At 46.2% G+C, this 14,164-nt stretch overlaps 1 long non-coding RNA gene across 1 annotated transcript; it reads right to left on the bottom strand.

The window, feature by feature from the left end:
• Positions 1 to 312: 312 nt before the first annotated feature.
• On the bottom strand, positions 313 to 5,960 carry LOC146439396 (uncharacterized). Its single transcript, XR_014850788.1, has 3 exons — positions 3,169 to 5,960; positions 2,681 to 2,776; positions 313 to 775 (listed from the first exon to the last, which is right to left on the bottom strand). It is a non-coding gene; the product is annotated as an uncharacterized LOC146439396 (long non-coding RNA).
• Positions 5,961 to 14,164: the final 8,204 nt, after the last annotated feature.

Genomic DNA, 14,164 nt, shown 5'->3' with positions numbered 1-14,164 from the left:
GCCCCATCTCCCCAGGAATGGTGACAGGGACAGCGCTCCCCAATCTTCCAGCACCTCCTCATGCCCAGGGTCGACTGCTGCTGCTCACCCCACTGCTGGGGGGCACAGGGGCAGCAGCATTAATGAAGATTTTAATGATGGCTACTGGCTTGTACTACAAGCATCCGAGTCTCATTTGAATTCAGGCAACTTTAAGCTCTTTTGGCAGTATAAAAGGGCCTGAAAGTGGATTCCAGTCACATGTGCATTTGCTTTTAGACTCCAGCGCAGTGCCAGCGTGATGTAAAGGGGCCTCCGCGAGCCGGAGAATCAGGCCCTGCATATTTTACACTCTTTTATAGCTTACTGTGACTCTGCTTATCTCTAACAGTTAAAAAACGAGTGCCAATGGTCTACACGCTGGATACGTATCATGCAAAACCAAATATAGCACGGCTCAAGAACACTCTTTGCATAATGTACATATGTATTTCATTTATTTTTGTAAAAATTCTGCTTAAGCATATGGAAGGGAAGGAGTGATAACACTGCCTAGAGGCAGATATAATGTGGTCAGGCAATGTGCAAGCTTCCTCACACAGCTCGAGGAATGTGCCTGAGTTTGAAGATGTTACATGAGTCCTGGACAATTCCTTAGCGGCGAGAAGCAAGTAGGTCATACAGATGACTTTGTGACAGGGGTCTTCATTCACATCAGATGGCAGAGATTCTCCACATGCATTTCACCTGGGGCTTATGTTTTCTAACCCAGAACTATGGATGTGCAAGACTCTGGCTGAAAATAACCATGTAGATCCATATTTAGGTGCCTGCATGCATGATTTTTTCTTCAAACTTTTGGCTTGCCACATCTACGCTGTCCTACCAGTAATTCTACAAACCCTCTGGCTTATACTGCATAGCACAACCACAAATGCCAATTGCAAAAAAATTGAAAAAAAGGTAAGCCATTAACAGAAAAAAAAATTAACCATATTTAGTAAAATTTAAAGCTCCTTGTCCTTCCCTGGCAGTGACAGCCAGACAGGACTGACCCCAGTGCCTGGCCCTGAGAGATGCTGGTCTCCTGCCAGTGCTTCAAACAAGAATTCTGCTTTGTTCATCTTAAAGTGTGCCTCTGTTCACTCTGCTTTTTCCTCCTTTCCTTGTATGAAGACAAAATTATATTTTTAAAAATCAGAGTGGCTTCCACTACAGATTGGGGTAAACCACGTGTCAGCTTTAACTTGGGCATTCATCACCTCTCAACCACAGTGGGAGTCACTGGGACCTGTTTGACACTGCATCCCACAAATCAACTCCTGGATGCTTGGCCAAAGCCAACCCTGAGCCTTCTGGGGCCCTTGGCTGACCCTTGTGGTCTTGATGTGCTGAGGGGATCTTCCAGTCCTGCTGCAGCTCCCAGCAAGCAGAAAAGCTGGGAGCACTGAACTGGCCAGCATCTCACTTTCCATTACTGATCTCTCCTGAATTTACTCCTGAATTTTACAGGGGCAAATGACAGGCAAACAAAATACTTCAGCACTAGGTGATATTTGCAGTTCCAGCGGCATGTGAGGTGCTTTGACGCTGCCTGAACTGGGGTGCACAAAATTTAAGGGCTGGTCTTCCAAAGCAGATGCACCTTGGGTGGGGAAGATTCTCAGACATAATCTTGATTTCATGTTTAAGTTCATCTTGTTCAGGAAAACACCAAAGCATATATTTATCTCTAAGTGGATAATTTAGTGTAATTCTGGATAATTTAGTGTAGCTCATCTAAAAGGGGTGCTTCGCTAAGCAGGGGTTGTAAGAACACACTTAACTGAAGTCAATAGGCTTTACTTCTGAGTAATGTGACCTGGTGCCTGAAGCATTGGGCTCAAGTTCTAAAGGGCTTCATGGAGAAGGGAAGGATGAAGAAATAGAGATTACATTGGAATCTCTATTGGAACCTCTAATGTGGTTACTCATGGACACAAGCACAGGGCATGCATTTTACCTATGGATTTGTGCAGATTTTAGCTAACAGGCTTTGTTTTAGGAATTGGGGGATCCGTGGTCACAGTGTTTTCTTACTAGTTTGCAAACACTTCATGATGAAAGGCTGCTTAACAGAAGAAATTAGACTGGTCTGAGTGAGACAAGGTCGGAGCAAAGATGTTTTAAGAGGACAAAGAGCTGTCAAGGTATGAACATAACAGAGGCAGTAACATCCAACAAGATACCTTTTTCTGTGTTGTGCTCTCCCTTTCTACCCTGAGCTAAAGCTTAATCTAATTTTTTTTTACTGGTACAAAGTGGTTTGCTTAATATAGTCTTATGCAGTTGTAACTGAGAATAAAATTAGATCTTGGTGTGCTAATTGGGGCCCTGACCCAGAGGAGCAGTTAAACATACGCTTAGCGTGAAGCAGGAGAGCCACTCCACCTGAGTCAATAAGGGTATGCCTAAGCTTGAGGTTAAGCATCGTTTCAAGTATTTGGAGCACACAGTTCACAAGAGCTGGTTTCCAACCTCCTCCCATTTCTGCTTGGATACTTCAAAGCTCCAAGCATTTTCATCTTAAAATAGTGTTTCACAGGGAACTATTATAATGTCCCTACCTTCCTTGGAGGAAAATTGCCCTCCAAATTAAGGGGTGAATTTCTTTTTAGGAGACCTGCAAGACTAGAGACAAAGGCATCTCTCCTTTACTGACCTTCATTTTGGTAGCACTGGGAGGTCTTGGTTGCCCCTTCAGTGGAGGAATTAGAGGGAGGTGTTTGAAGGAAAGTCTGGATCACTGGCTTGCAGACTGTAGAAGACAGGTGGAATGGGTTTTAATTCAAACTATTAATTGGAGGGAAGCAATAAAACATAAAGGATTTACTTGCCTACAAACCTCTGAAATGTCTTCTATTTTTAGAATTCTCTGCAAATGCTCTTCGTGCAAATTTATACATACGTATATATACGTATGTATATCTCTGTTATGTAAATCAACTCTGATTTCTTATTCACTGTGTTAAGGAGCTTCAAAAAGGCTTTGGCATTTCTTTTTCTGTGTTGGGATTTTTATTTTTAAAGAAATAGTTAAACCCACATACCATAAAGGTACTTTTAAAGCAGCCTGACTCTGATAGCTGTGTTCAAGCTAAATACTATCTGGTTGCGCCAGTCCCCTGAAGTACTTCCCTGAATACTTACAAACTTTTAATTGCTTGCTTGAAGCTGATGCTGAAGTATCTGGCTGAACTGAGCCTTATCCATTGATCCAGGGTGTTTGCTCAGCACCTGGAGAGCCAGGCACTTGAAGTGGGACAGAGAAAATACAAGGAGTTGGCTCAACCTCCCTGGCCTGCCAAAAACCACAGATCTGGCCCGTGGAGCCATGGGAAGCCTTTACCTGCAGTGCAGGGTCACACTGAGTCTTGTGTCCTTCGTACCTCTGGTCCTCTGTCCATGTGTCCAGTGATGGCACAGGGCAGGCAGCTCTGAGTTTGTGACTCCTGGAATAAAACTTCTATTTTTTAAGTCACCATGAGTCTCCATCCTGCTGGCAGTGAGTCAGGAGATTATTACTGTGGACCCCTTCAGTGCAACACCACCTTTTATAAAGTCATCAAAATCCAGAGGGAAGCCAAGAATTCCTGAGGCTGGATTGCATTGCAGTGTGCCCAGTAAGCAAAGATGTACATTACACGTATGCCTAAAATGGAAACACGAGCTGGTGCTTGCTTCAAAGGCAGCAGCCAGCAAATTCTCTCTGGAGCCCAAATGCTCATCCCAGCAGACAGCAGACATCTACTGGCTGAGAACAAAGGTGAGAGGCAGGCCCAGCCCGCAGGTGCTGGAGTATCTGCAGAGCAGCAGCCACATCTGCTGCAGGATATCTGCAAATAAAGTGGTTGGATCCCACCACATCTATGAGAGGACTAAAATGTTCAGCAATCAGAAAACGTCTTGGCAAATATTTTTTTTCCTGTAAGTAGAAGGATGTTTCCTAGTAGCAGCTTCTGCCTGTGCCCGTTGTCAGCAGCTTTATGTGACTTCCCTTTTCACTTTACGCTGAACACCAAAGGAAATGATGTGGGATTATTTTACACCCAAGTTGTATACCCCATAAAAAAGGGAGCACCCTGCTGTGGCAAGCAATGGCTTCCATACAGTGGCAATGCATAGAAAACAGACACTGACTTTCAAAAGTAAAACACTCCAGGGAGTCACTGCTCTCCCTGAGGAAATAACATTTACAGTGCACCAGCTCCATTTGTTCCAGGGATGTTTCTAACCTGTTGTCTGGATTTTAATGCAGTTCAGGCTGTCACATCAGACCAAGTTATGAGATGCCTTTAGTGAGTAAGAACAACAGGCTCAAATGATTGAGATTTGTTGGTTGTAAATATTGTTTATTGATGAAGAATAATGAAGGAAGAGCCACTGTGGAGCAATCAGGTAATAGAAGTACAGCAGTGATGTCCTTTTTCCACAGACTGCCCTCCTAGAATACCAGGACCAATTGCCCCTCCGTCTTGATTTCCACTGGGGTGTCAATGCTGAGCTCCAGCCAAAGAGGTGAAATGGAGCAATTTCCATATTGCCTGCATTCCCTGAATATTCATCCCTCTTGCTCAAAAAGGAAAAGAAAAAAAATAAAGGAAAGAAGAAAGCAAGCCTCACATTTTCTGTGGCATCTCAAGCTGAGGGTAAAAGGCCAAGATAAATGGATACTTTCAAGGTCATTAGCTTGTGGAGCTCACAGTTTGTATTGCCCTGCCAGAGCCTGGCTTGGAAAGGTTATAAATGTTTTTCGTCTGGAGCAGGGAGCTCATTGTTGGAGTTTGGATCCTCTGCTTGGCTGACAGTGAAAAATCCAAATTCTGGTGGAGCAGGGCCCCCCTCTCTGCCCAGGAGGTCTTTTGTCTATTCATCTGTAGCAGAAAACACAAGGAATTAGATGTGAGTTCGAAGATATTGCGATGCCTCACCACTATGGTTGCCACCACCAAAAATGTTGCTGGGCAGCTGACCTTCCTGGCAGCCCACCAAGAGAGAAACAAGGTCAAGTGCTGTTTGCTCTCCAAGAAAGTTACATCGAAATGATGTCCAGTCCTCTCCAGCCTCACCAGCCAGCAGCCCCATGGTCTGTGGAGAAGAGACAGGGGAAGGGACAGAGTCAGAAACCAAGGGTGTGGGGCAAGGCACCATCTGCTAGTTGTATATTTTGGGGGTACCCTGAGCCAAGGCAGTGATGTGCCTTTTGCAGCTGCAGCAAGTCAGCACCACAGCAGCTGAGCCCACCTGCTGTCACGCAGGTGTCTTCTCCTTGCTGCTGCTCCCAGGCCTGCTGAAAGTCACTGCTTTTGTTTGTCCCAGTAAATAACCCCTGCACCTGGCTCCCTTCCCTACTGCTTGGGGCCCCTGAGGGGTTTGGAGGGGCAGGGGCACAGCCACAGTGGCAGCGAAACCCAGCCTCTGAGGGGGAGCTAGCATCACCCTGCCTGGCCATCTACATCTCTCCTGCCTTTTCCCATTGCTTTGCCACCCAGCAGTGACCCTGGGTGCAGGAAGGGTGTGTGCAACGGCAGACATCCTTCAGTGTCACTGCCCCACCTTGAAGGCTGCTGCATTATGCAATGTAAGACCGGAGTTCTTCCTTCAAAATCAGGTTTGTCCATTCTTCCCGGTGTGAACGGTGTTTGCCCAATGGATCAAGCTTCCCCCAGCATGTCAGGCCCCATGGCTTCCAGGGGACTCATAAATGGTGCAGATAAATTGTTGTTTGGGGCCAATGCCACCGACTGAAATGGCTAGAAAATTCCAGCTATTTGGTGCACAGTCAGGCCAGATGTTTTATAGCCTCTGGTGGAATATCAGTAGAAGTATTTCACAGTGGTAAAGGTCAAAGATGGACTCTAAAATAAGCGGAGCCAGCATTTTTGATGGCTCTCCAATTAGAGGAATATTTATTGGCAGATAGTATCTGCAGAAAAAAACCTCACTCAGTGGCCTCTGAGAGCCATCAGGCCTCTCAGACCTCATGTTGGCACAGAGGATCTACAAGGATTTTGTTGTCTTCTTCCAGGGTGTGAAAGACCCCCTGATACATGGAGTCAAGCCCCTCTGCCTCTTGACTGTGCACTGCTGAAGAGGCTCCCTTGGTGGCTAACCACAGGGATTTCTGTTCATCAATTCCAGCTCTGGACACTGAAGCAATGTTTGGCATCTCCATTGCTTCTCCTTCCCTTGCCCCACCAAGCCCATGGGTCTGGCTTGCCTGCTGCCTGCACTGACTGAGGAGCTGTGGGAGATGTTTTTCCAAGCCCTTTTTTTCTGATGGCCTTGAAGAGTCCCCAAAAAACTGCCTCAGAACAGAGCAACAAAGATTTTTTCCCACTTAGCTGCAGCAGCTTCTGCAGGACAGATGGACCGAGCTGAGATTTAAGTGCCAGGTGCAAGTCCATTTTGCTACTGAATTTATGCCCAAGATAATATTCAGTGAAAGTTTTAGTTTATATAAAGATCCATCCCCAAGCATATCTAAACTAGAGTTTGGAATAATGGAATTTGAAAGTAGGCAGGGCATGAATTAGCAGTGCTCTTCCAAAGATATTTCTGAAATGGCACACAGAAATACTGAGAGCAGATGTTAGATTGCTTTAGGAGGACAAAAATGGGTCAGACCTTATAGCAGAGTTTCTAACCACTGTGTAGTCTCTGTTGTCCTATATTTCTCAGGATGAGAGTGAGGAACACTAATGTTCCTGCTCCAGGTGTCCTGAACCACTGGAACTGAGGCAGCGCTGGTATGTGCTAGAGGAAGGGCTGCCTTTCCGTATGTCACCTTCAGAAAAATAAGCTCTCTCCACATCTGAATCAGGCAAAAGTAGAATGGTCAGCCCAGATGTCACTGTCCTAAGAATGAGAGTTTGGGGAGCAGACAGGTCTCAGGAAGAATCAGATGAAGCCCAAACAGCTGCGAGTGCTCTGGTTGTGGTGTTACCCTGTGGCCAGGGGTGGAAGGTGAGAAGGAAGACTCATGAGACCTGTTCAGCACTAGGCATGGAGTGCTGAACAAACCTGGCAGCTGGGGCAGGAGCCATGCTGGGGCTGGAAACCAGGGACCAAGTGGCAGGTTGTGCCTGCAGCCCGGGCAGGGCTGACCTTGGCTGAGGTGGAACGGATGGATAGCCACGAGGCACCGGCAGGACCTCCCTGACAGACAGAGCAGCCTGAAACATGAGGCCTCCGGATGGGAGCCAGATCATTTGCCATCACCTTGTCAGTGTCCTGGGATGACCTGGACACTGAACCACTTCAGGCTGACTTAGTGGCTGGAGAGTCTGTAGCTCCTGGGACAAACAGCTTACCATCACCTTCACCTGTTCAGTTTTGCTAGCAGAAAGGTAGCGAACAATTCTGTGGTTTTGGTTTTTTTTTTTACAGGTTTGCTCTTTTTTTAAGTAGTAATTTCCTATTATAGAAGGTTTTCCTGAAGAATTGCCTTCAAGTCACGTGATGCTAGTTGGAGAGTGAGGCTTCCCTGGGCAGCAGTGGTTAAAAGATACAGTCATGTTCCCTGCGTATTGCCAAGGTCTGTATCGCTCTGTGCTGGCTGCGGGCAGTAGCAACTCAGCCTGTGCCTGTAGCAGCACGAGAGTTACAGGAGAGGCGGAAAAGTAAGCAGGGGCAGAGTATCTGTGATTCCTGCTAGCAGGTGCCCAGGATAGCAGAAAGCAGGCAGTGACACTTTAACTCTGCTGAAAACACCAGCAAAAGTCCCCCTGCCTCCCCACACAGCCCAGGCTTTGGCTTAAGTATTCCTGTCACAAAAGCAACTGGGACAGGAGGGCTTTGCTTACAGGCATGGCAGAAATCCCAGAGAAGGTCTGAGAGAAAGGACACCCATTTCCCTGAGGGCCTGCAATGCCAGGACAAGGCTGCGGGAACGGCTGGACCTGGCGGGGCTCCCCCAGGCTCTGGGGTCACAGCCCGATGGCTCCCGGCAGCGTTGCAGACTAACAAGGACGAGCCTCAGGGATCAGCATCTCCAGAGCAACGAGGGGGACAATGGCAGGAACGTTCCCTGGCCCCGACCAAGTAGACTGTAAGTCAAAACAGGCTATCACACCCAAAATCATGTCAGGGGATTTGTTAGTAGCAGTGGAAGCTTCACTGGGTTTCATCTTTTAAATATATGGACTAAAATATCCTAGCAAGATACCAGTCAGAAAAATGCCAAAAACCAGCCAAAAGCTCACCAAGGCACCCATCAATGCAAAATAATTCAGCCATCCAAAGCCATTTGTTTTTCACATCAGTCCTTGATTAATAGGTGGTTAAATTAAGTTTTGTTTGTTTGTTTGTTCTTCTGGGATTAGCTGTTTTATTTTGAAAGAACACAAGCCCCTCAAAAGATAAATGAGGGTGACATGCTGCAAATGTTCACCCAACCTCTGCTTTTTCTTGAAAGGCTTAGATAACTTCTGACTCTCCTTCTGGGTTTTGACCTGCCCAAGACATGAAACAGGAACACGGTGGGTGCACAAGGTGGCAACAGGTCACAGCTACGCTGGGCTGCAGTGAGGGCACTGGCATAGCTGGGCTTTGGCGACTGATAATGAAGCAGGAGGAGGTTTTGGGTTTTTTTCCTTATCCTAAGACAACATCCCAGGGAGCTGACACCAGGTTCTGAGGACTCTGCTGGAACAAAGGTTGGATGTGCTGCCCATCTCAGTGAGAGGAACAGAAATTAAACTTCATGAACTTGAACAAAAGACTAATCTCTGTGAGAGGAGAGGGGAGGGACAGAGAGAGGAACTGCAGACAATTAGTACTCTACAGGCTCTCACAGAGCCATTAATGAGGGATAATATCCAATTAAGGAGGAGGATGGGAAATCTGGGGAATGCCTGTATATATTCCAGTAAATTGCTCATGGCTCCTCCCTATTCCCCTCCTCAACTTTGGTGATTGTCTAAACAGGAAAGAAATGTTCAAGTGAAATATAGTTCATGGAAATATTTAGAGCCTACAGGTAGGTGGCTTGCTGCCCAGATGTCCTGGGAGTGGGTCTCTCCTCACATGCCTCATCAGAGATGCACACATTGAAGGGTGCGCGAGAGGGAGCCTAAAAGGTTCTGGCAATGATTTAACTCAATTAAAGTCTGTGGGAGGGTTCAGCTTCACATCATGAAGCAAACACAGGACAAGTAACTGATATAAAACTGAAAGGCACTTTACTTGTGTCTTTTGTCTTTAGGATGACAGAAGGGGGATAATATTCCTCCACTGACAGGGTAAGGCTGGAGTTGGGTAGACTCTTGTAAAGCATTACGGATTTTTTTTGTTGTCAAAAAGGTCATCAACAGCTTGGAGATACAGATTTCCTTCCAGCAGGAAGTTTTTTTTTTTTTTTTGAAAAGCCCAACTTTCTATCCATCTCAGCATTTCTTTAAATGGAACTGTTAGTCCTGTTGAAGTGACCTAAATCAGCAATGTCCTGCATAAGAAAGAGAAATAACTCACAGTCCCCTGTGCCTCAGAAACACTTGACTGGATTGACAGAGTGAGAGTCTGTTTCCAGAGAGTCTCCAATAAAAATAGCTGGTAGTAGCTTTCAGAAGGTTGAACTGTCTGGATTTGGGGGTTTTTTGGGTTTTGGGGAGGCATGGGATTTTTGAAAAATTTTATATTTTAGGGAAACGCCCCCCAGACATTAATTGTGTCAGCAGTGTTCTTTTTAATTTAGTACCTCCCTTAAAGTGATTCCCGAAGTAATTTTGGGAATAAAGCTTTATTTGTTTGTCTCTGCACGTGCTGAATAGGGTGAGAGCCGGACTTTTCCAGACCTTTGGAGCTTTTTTGAAAACAAGTAAGTCACTTGCCGCCTCAAGCTTTATGACTAAATTCTCTCCCCAAGGTTACTGCAAGGAACAGAGACCTTTACACGTCTGCATTTACAGATGGGTTCTGAGCAGCGTAAGCTTTGAAAAATGGGACTTCACTTGCTCTTGCTGTCACTCCTTTTCTCTCTCTCTATATATATGTTCAATTATATATAAAATCCCTCTCAGCCCCAGTGTATGCAATCAGTGGCTATTGCATCAGTGAGTGTTACAGATCCCATTTTTCCCATGGCAAGGAGGGCCCTTAGTGTGCACAAAGGCACAATGCAGGGAAGATTAATATCAGCTTCTGCTTTGCCATTCTAAGCCCCTGCTAACTGTAAATAATATTTTAGCAAAGATCTTGATGCATCATGATCTATTGTGTTGCAGCGATGATGCTGCTTGTTATGTCTTTAGCAGTGATTTATCATCCTCTGCAATGACACAAATCATGGATGGCTCATGACACTCCAGGATGTATGATCTCTTAGTGGTGGCAGTGATGAATCCTGTGCTTAGATCATAACATTTTGAAACCTGGGATGTGGAGCTGATCCTTTGCTTTTTACTTCTAGAAGGTACCTAAAGCAATAAAAAGCTCTCTTTGTTAGCAATATGTCAAGTAACGCATCTTCTCTTTTCACAACATCTCGATACGGTTAATTCTGGCTAAGACTCGAAGGGTTATCAGGCAACTCCAGATTACTCACTCCTTTTGCTTTTCCCCTACTACCTCCTAACCTTTAATGTCCTCCTCCTGCATTCTGGTCCCAGGGACATATTTTGAAATTCTGCTGCATGTATAATGAGTATAAAATGTTCCTCTAGGAGCTGGAGAAAGCTCAGATGTTTGGGTACAGTAGGCCCATTCCGACACAACAAGCCTACGCTCAAGCTGTGATCCCAACAGAGAAGAAAGCGTTTCAGGTCTGAGCTGCTCTCATCCAGTGAGCTACTGCCATATCAGCTCTGCTCTGAGGAAGTGGAAGTTCTTGCTTTTATTTATTTTTATCCTGTGGCATCAAAATGCCCCTGGGTAAGAGAGGACAGAATGGGGAAGGGGGTGATGATGAAGGTTCTCACTCTTCACTGCTGGGTTCCTGCTCTGAGTCAATGTGCATTTCTTTCAGGCAACATGTAGATTATTGTGAGAATACAGGTTTAGTGGCTGGCAAAATAGACAGGAATGTCAAAGGCACCAAAAAAAAAAAAAAAAAGAAAAGAGAGAGAGAGAAGGAAAAAAAACCCAAGAAAATTCCAAACAGATGACTGAGGGCCAAATACTGCCCTTAGTGATCAACACCTTAAGCACCTGACAAGCTGCTCTGGCTGCAGTCGAGGGGCCCTGCAGTCTGCTTCCCTGCAAGTCTGCTTTCACCTTGGACACAGCTGGCACCCTGGGCCCTTGGATCACTCCAGCAGCCAGCCCTCCTCCCTGGGCTCACACCGAAGGGAAGAGGCCACTCCTGCCCAAGGCTGCTGCTGCTCTGTCTCATCTCAGAAGCGACAGAGGGTCAGCCACCCGTTCCTCAGCACCCCCAGCCCAGGGAGGAGCTGGACAGGCAGCTGGTCAGACGAAAAGCCGGGGCTGTAAGGCAGCGATGTTGTTCTGCAGGCTCAGAGCTGCTGGAGCCCTAAGGCCGCCGTTCTCCGTGGGAATGCCGGCTGCACAATGGGGCTGTGTGCTGCCGGCGCTCTGGTACCCAGCAAGGAGCTGGGGCATCTACTTTGAGGCCTGCAGGAACCTGAAGCAGGGCGGCTGGGGCGCTCCGTGCCCCTCCGCTTCACTCGCAAAGCCTGGAGGCTCCAAGATGGCTCATCACCACTGGATGGAGCAAAAGAGGTGGGCGAAGACAGCCGAGGAATCCTCTCGGGATGCTGGGCCGGCTGGCTGCCTGCCCTGGCCGCGGCCCCGGCTCGGCTTCCAGGGAAGCTGTTAATAACTCGGAGCCTGCTCTCCCCTCTGCTCGGGGCCCCTCGGGTGCCCCCCGCCGCTCGCCGCCCGGCCTGCTGGCTCGCCAGCCCCGCTCTGCCACAGCTGCTGCCGCCGGCCGCCAGCTCTCCAGGTGCTCCACCGGCTGGAGACACCCCCACGGCCAAGAAGTCCTCGGCGGAGGGACCTGCGCCGGCACCGGCACTGGAACGGCGGCTCGCTGTCTCAAGGAGGGCTGTGGATCAGCTCCACGGCCTGCACGCCCCCCCTGCAACTTCTTCCCGGCCGCAGGAATCGGGCAGGGAGTTCCCTGACCCCTGGGCACAGCAGCCCCACGCCGCGCTCGGGGCAGCTGGAGGAGCACCGCCAGTCTTGCCACGTTTGACCGTGCAGCCGCAGCACCCTCAGAAAGATAATTTCCCATCATTTCAGTGTAGCGCTGGAGCCTGGGGAGGCGACTCCCACTCTGCAGACTGGGAAGGGAGGTGTTGCAGGCAGCAGCAGCGCCCGGGGCAGCAGAGGTGAGGGAGCGGGAGGAAAGCACATCACCCTGCAGTGAGCTCTGCCCACAGGGTTTCGGAGCTTGCCGCCTCTCCATCCCTGCTGCACAAGACCAACCTGGTTTGTTCAAAGCTGGGACATGGTCAGACTCATGGCATTTTGCTGATACACCATGTTGGTATCAAATCTCAGAGAACTGACATTTTTTTCCTATTTCTTCCATCAAAGAAGTGCTAAGCCAGTCAATTAATGTAGGAACTCATTTCACAGGAGAACAGGGCCCTATTTAAGGAAGGAGCATTTTTTTTTTTTTTTTTTTTTTTAAACAAGAACTGTAATTATCAGCCTAAGACAGCCAAGCATCATGGAAAATTTTACCTCAAATGGTGAATGTTCAGCCAAGTTGGAATATAACAAAGGAAGATTTTATAATAGAAAATCTCGGGCAATGCTGCTTACAGTCTTCGGTACTCATTAGTGCCTGTGTTTTCTGTAATGCTGTAATTCATTCTATAATATGATGCCATGATATGATACTGCTTCAGTAGCCAATGCTGTCCTCTAAGAAGGGAGTTATACTCAGCAAGAAACAAATGTATCATAATACTTTTTAGGCCCCATACACAGCTATAAAAACACATAGTAGCCTTTCAAACCAAAGCCTTCCTTACTATTAGTCTTAAATATCTAGCTCCAGAAAAGGAAACATCTCCCAGTGGTGTGCAAAGGTGAGAGAAATCATTTGAGATGCACCTTGTCAATGGTAGCACATTTCTTCAGTTCCTGGTGTATAAACATGGGTGTCAGTGAAATTTCTAACAGCTGCACGTACAACAAATTTATCACATATAATGCTCTGTAAATATAAATATGCATTTGGAACTTAGCGAGAAGCACCAAGAATAACCTTATACCCTTTAGTATGCAACACTTTACAATATATTTCTCAATATCTTAAATTCTTTTTTTACAATAAACGTATTTCCATACCTCATATTTTAGCAGGTGTTTTTAACTTAAACCTGTTGAAAATGTTGTAAGAAGGATTGCACATCTAATGGGGTTATTGAATGTGTTTCATATTGAAACATATTGTATATTGAAAGTATGAATAATTGGATTTGATAAAGAATTAAAATTAGACTGAACCAAGAGAGACAAGAATTAGAAAATATAAAAGTGATATGATTCAGGTAAAGAAAATAATACATCTTCCCAAGCGAAAACAATTACAATAAAAAAATTTCAATTAAAAATACTAATGAAGAGTAAGGGATGTAAAAGCTGGGAGGACAGAATGGGAGAGAAGCGAGCCAGTATCTCAGCAGCCAGAGCAGTTTTGTTAACGTGGAGGACTCATGTTTAATATCCAATATTTTCCTGTGCCCAGAAAAGATGTGAAGCCACATCACAGTCCTGTTCAGACAACACCCTGATGTGGGAAATGTGAAACCCCACGTGTTTCATTGAAACTGAGTCTCCTTGTCCTCAGTGACTGCTCTAACCACTGTGCTGTTAAGTGAAAGTGGATTCCTTGTCCTTGATTTTGTAGGAAGCCTTCCCCTTTTAACAGGTGCCTGAATCTTTTGACTACGCTAAACCAGTTAACAATGCGAATTATGAGATTAGTTTGTCTACCATGTTCTGATGCATTTCTTTCAGCTGAAAGTCTCCGGCAAAAATGACTTGAATTTGTAAATATGTTTGAGCTGCCCAGAAACATCATTTGTGGAAGCACCTGCTATTTTCCAAAATATGATTTGATGATGATGATAACGGTAATGATAACAGCTGTTATTGTTCAGGTAACTATGAGCATTTTGTTATTTCTTCTTTTACATCACTTTTTTACTGCTTCCTATTTCTTTGCCTACCTGCA

Source organism: Lichenostomus cassidix, chromosome 3, assembly GCF_008360975.1.
Source record: "Lichenostomus cassidix isolate B80296 chromosome 3, HeHo_3.0, whole genome shotgun sequence".
Classification (NCBI taxonomy): Eukaryota; Metazoa; Chordata; class Aves; order Passeriformes; family Meliphagidae; genus Lichenostomus; species Lichenostomus cassidix.
The sequence above is the reverse complement of the archived record's forward strand: the minus strand, read 5'-3'. Positions and strand labels throughout refer to the sequence as shown.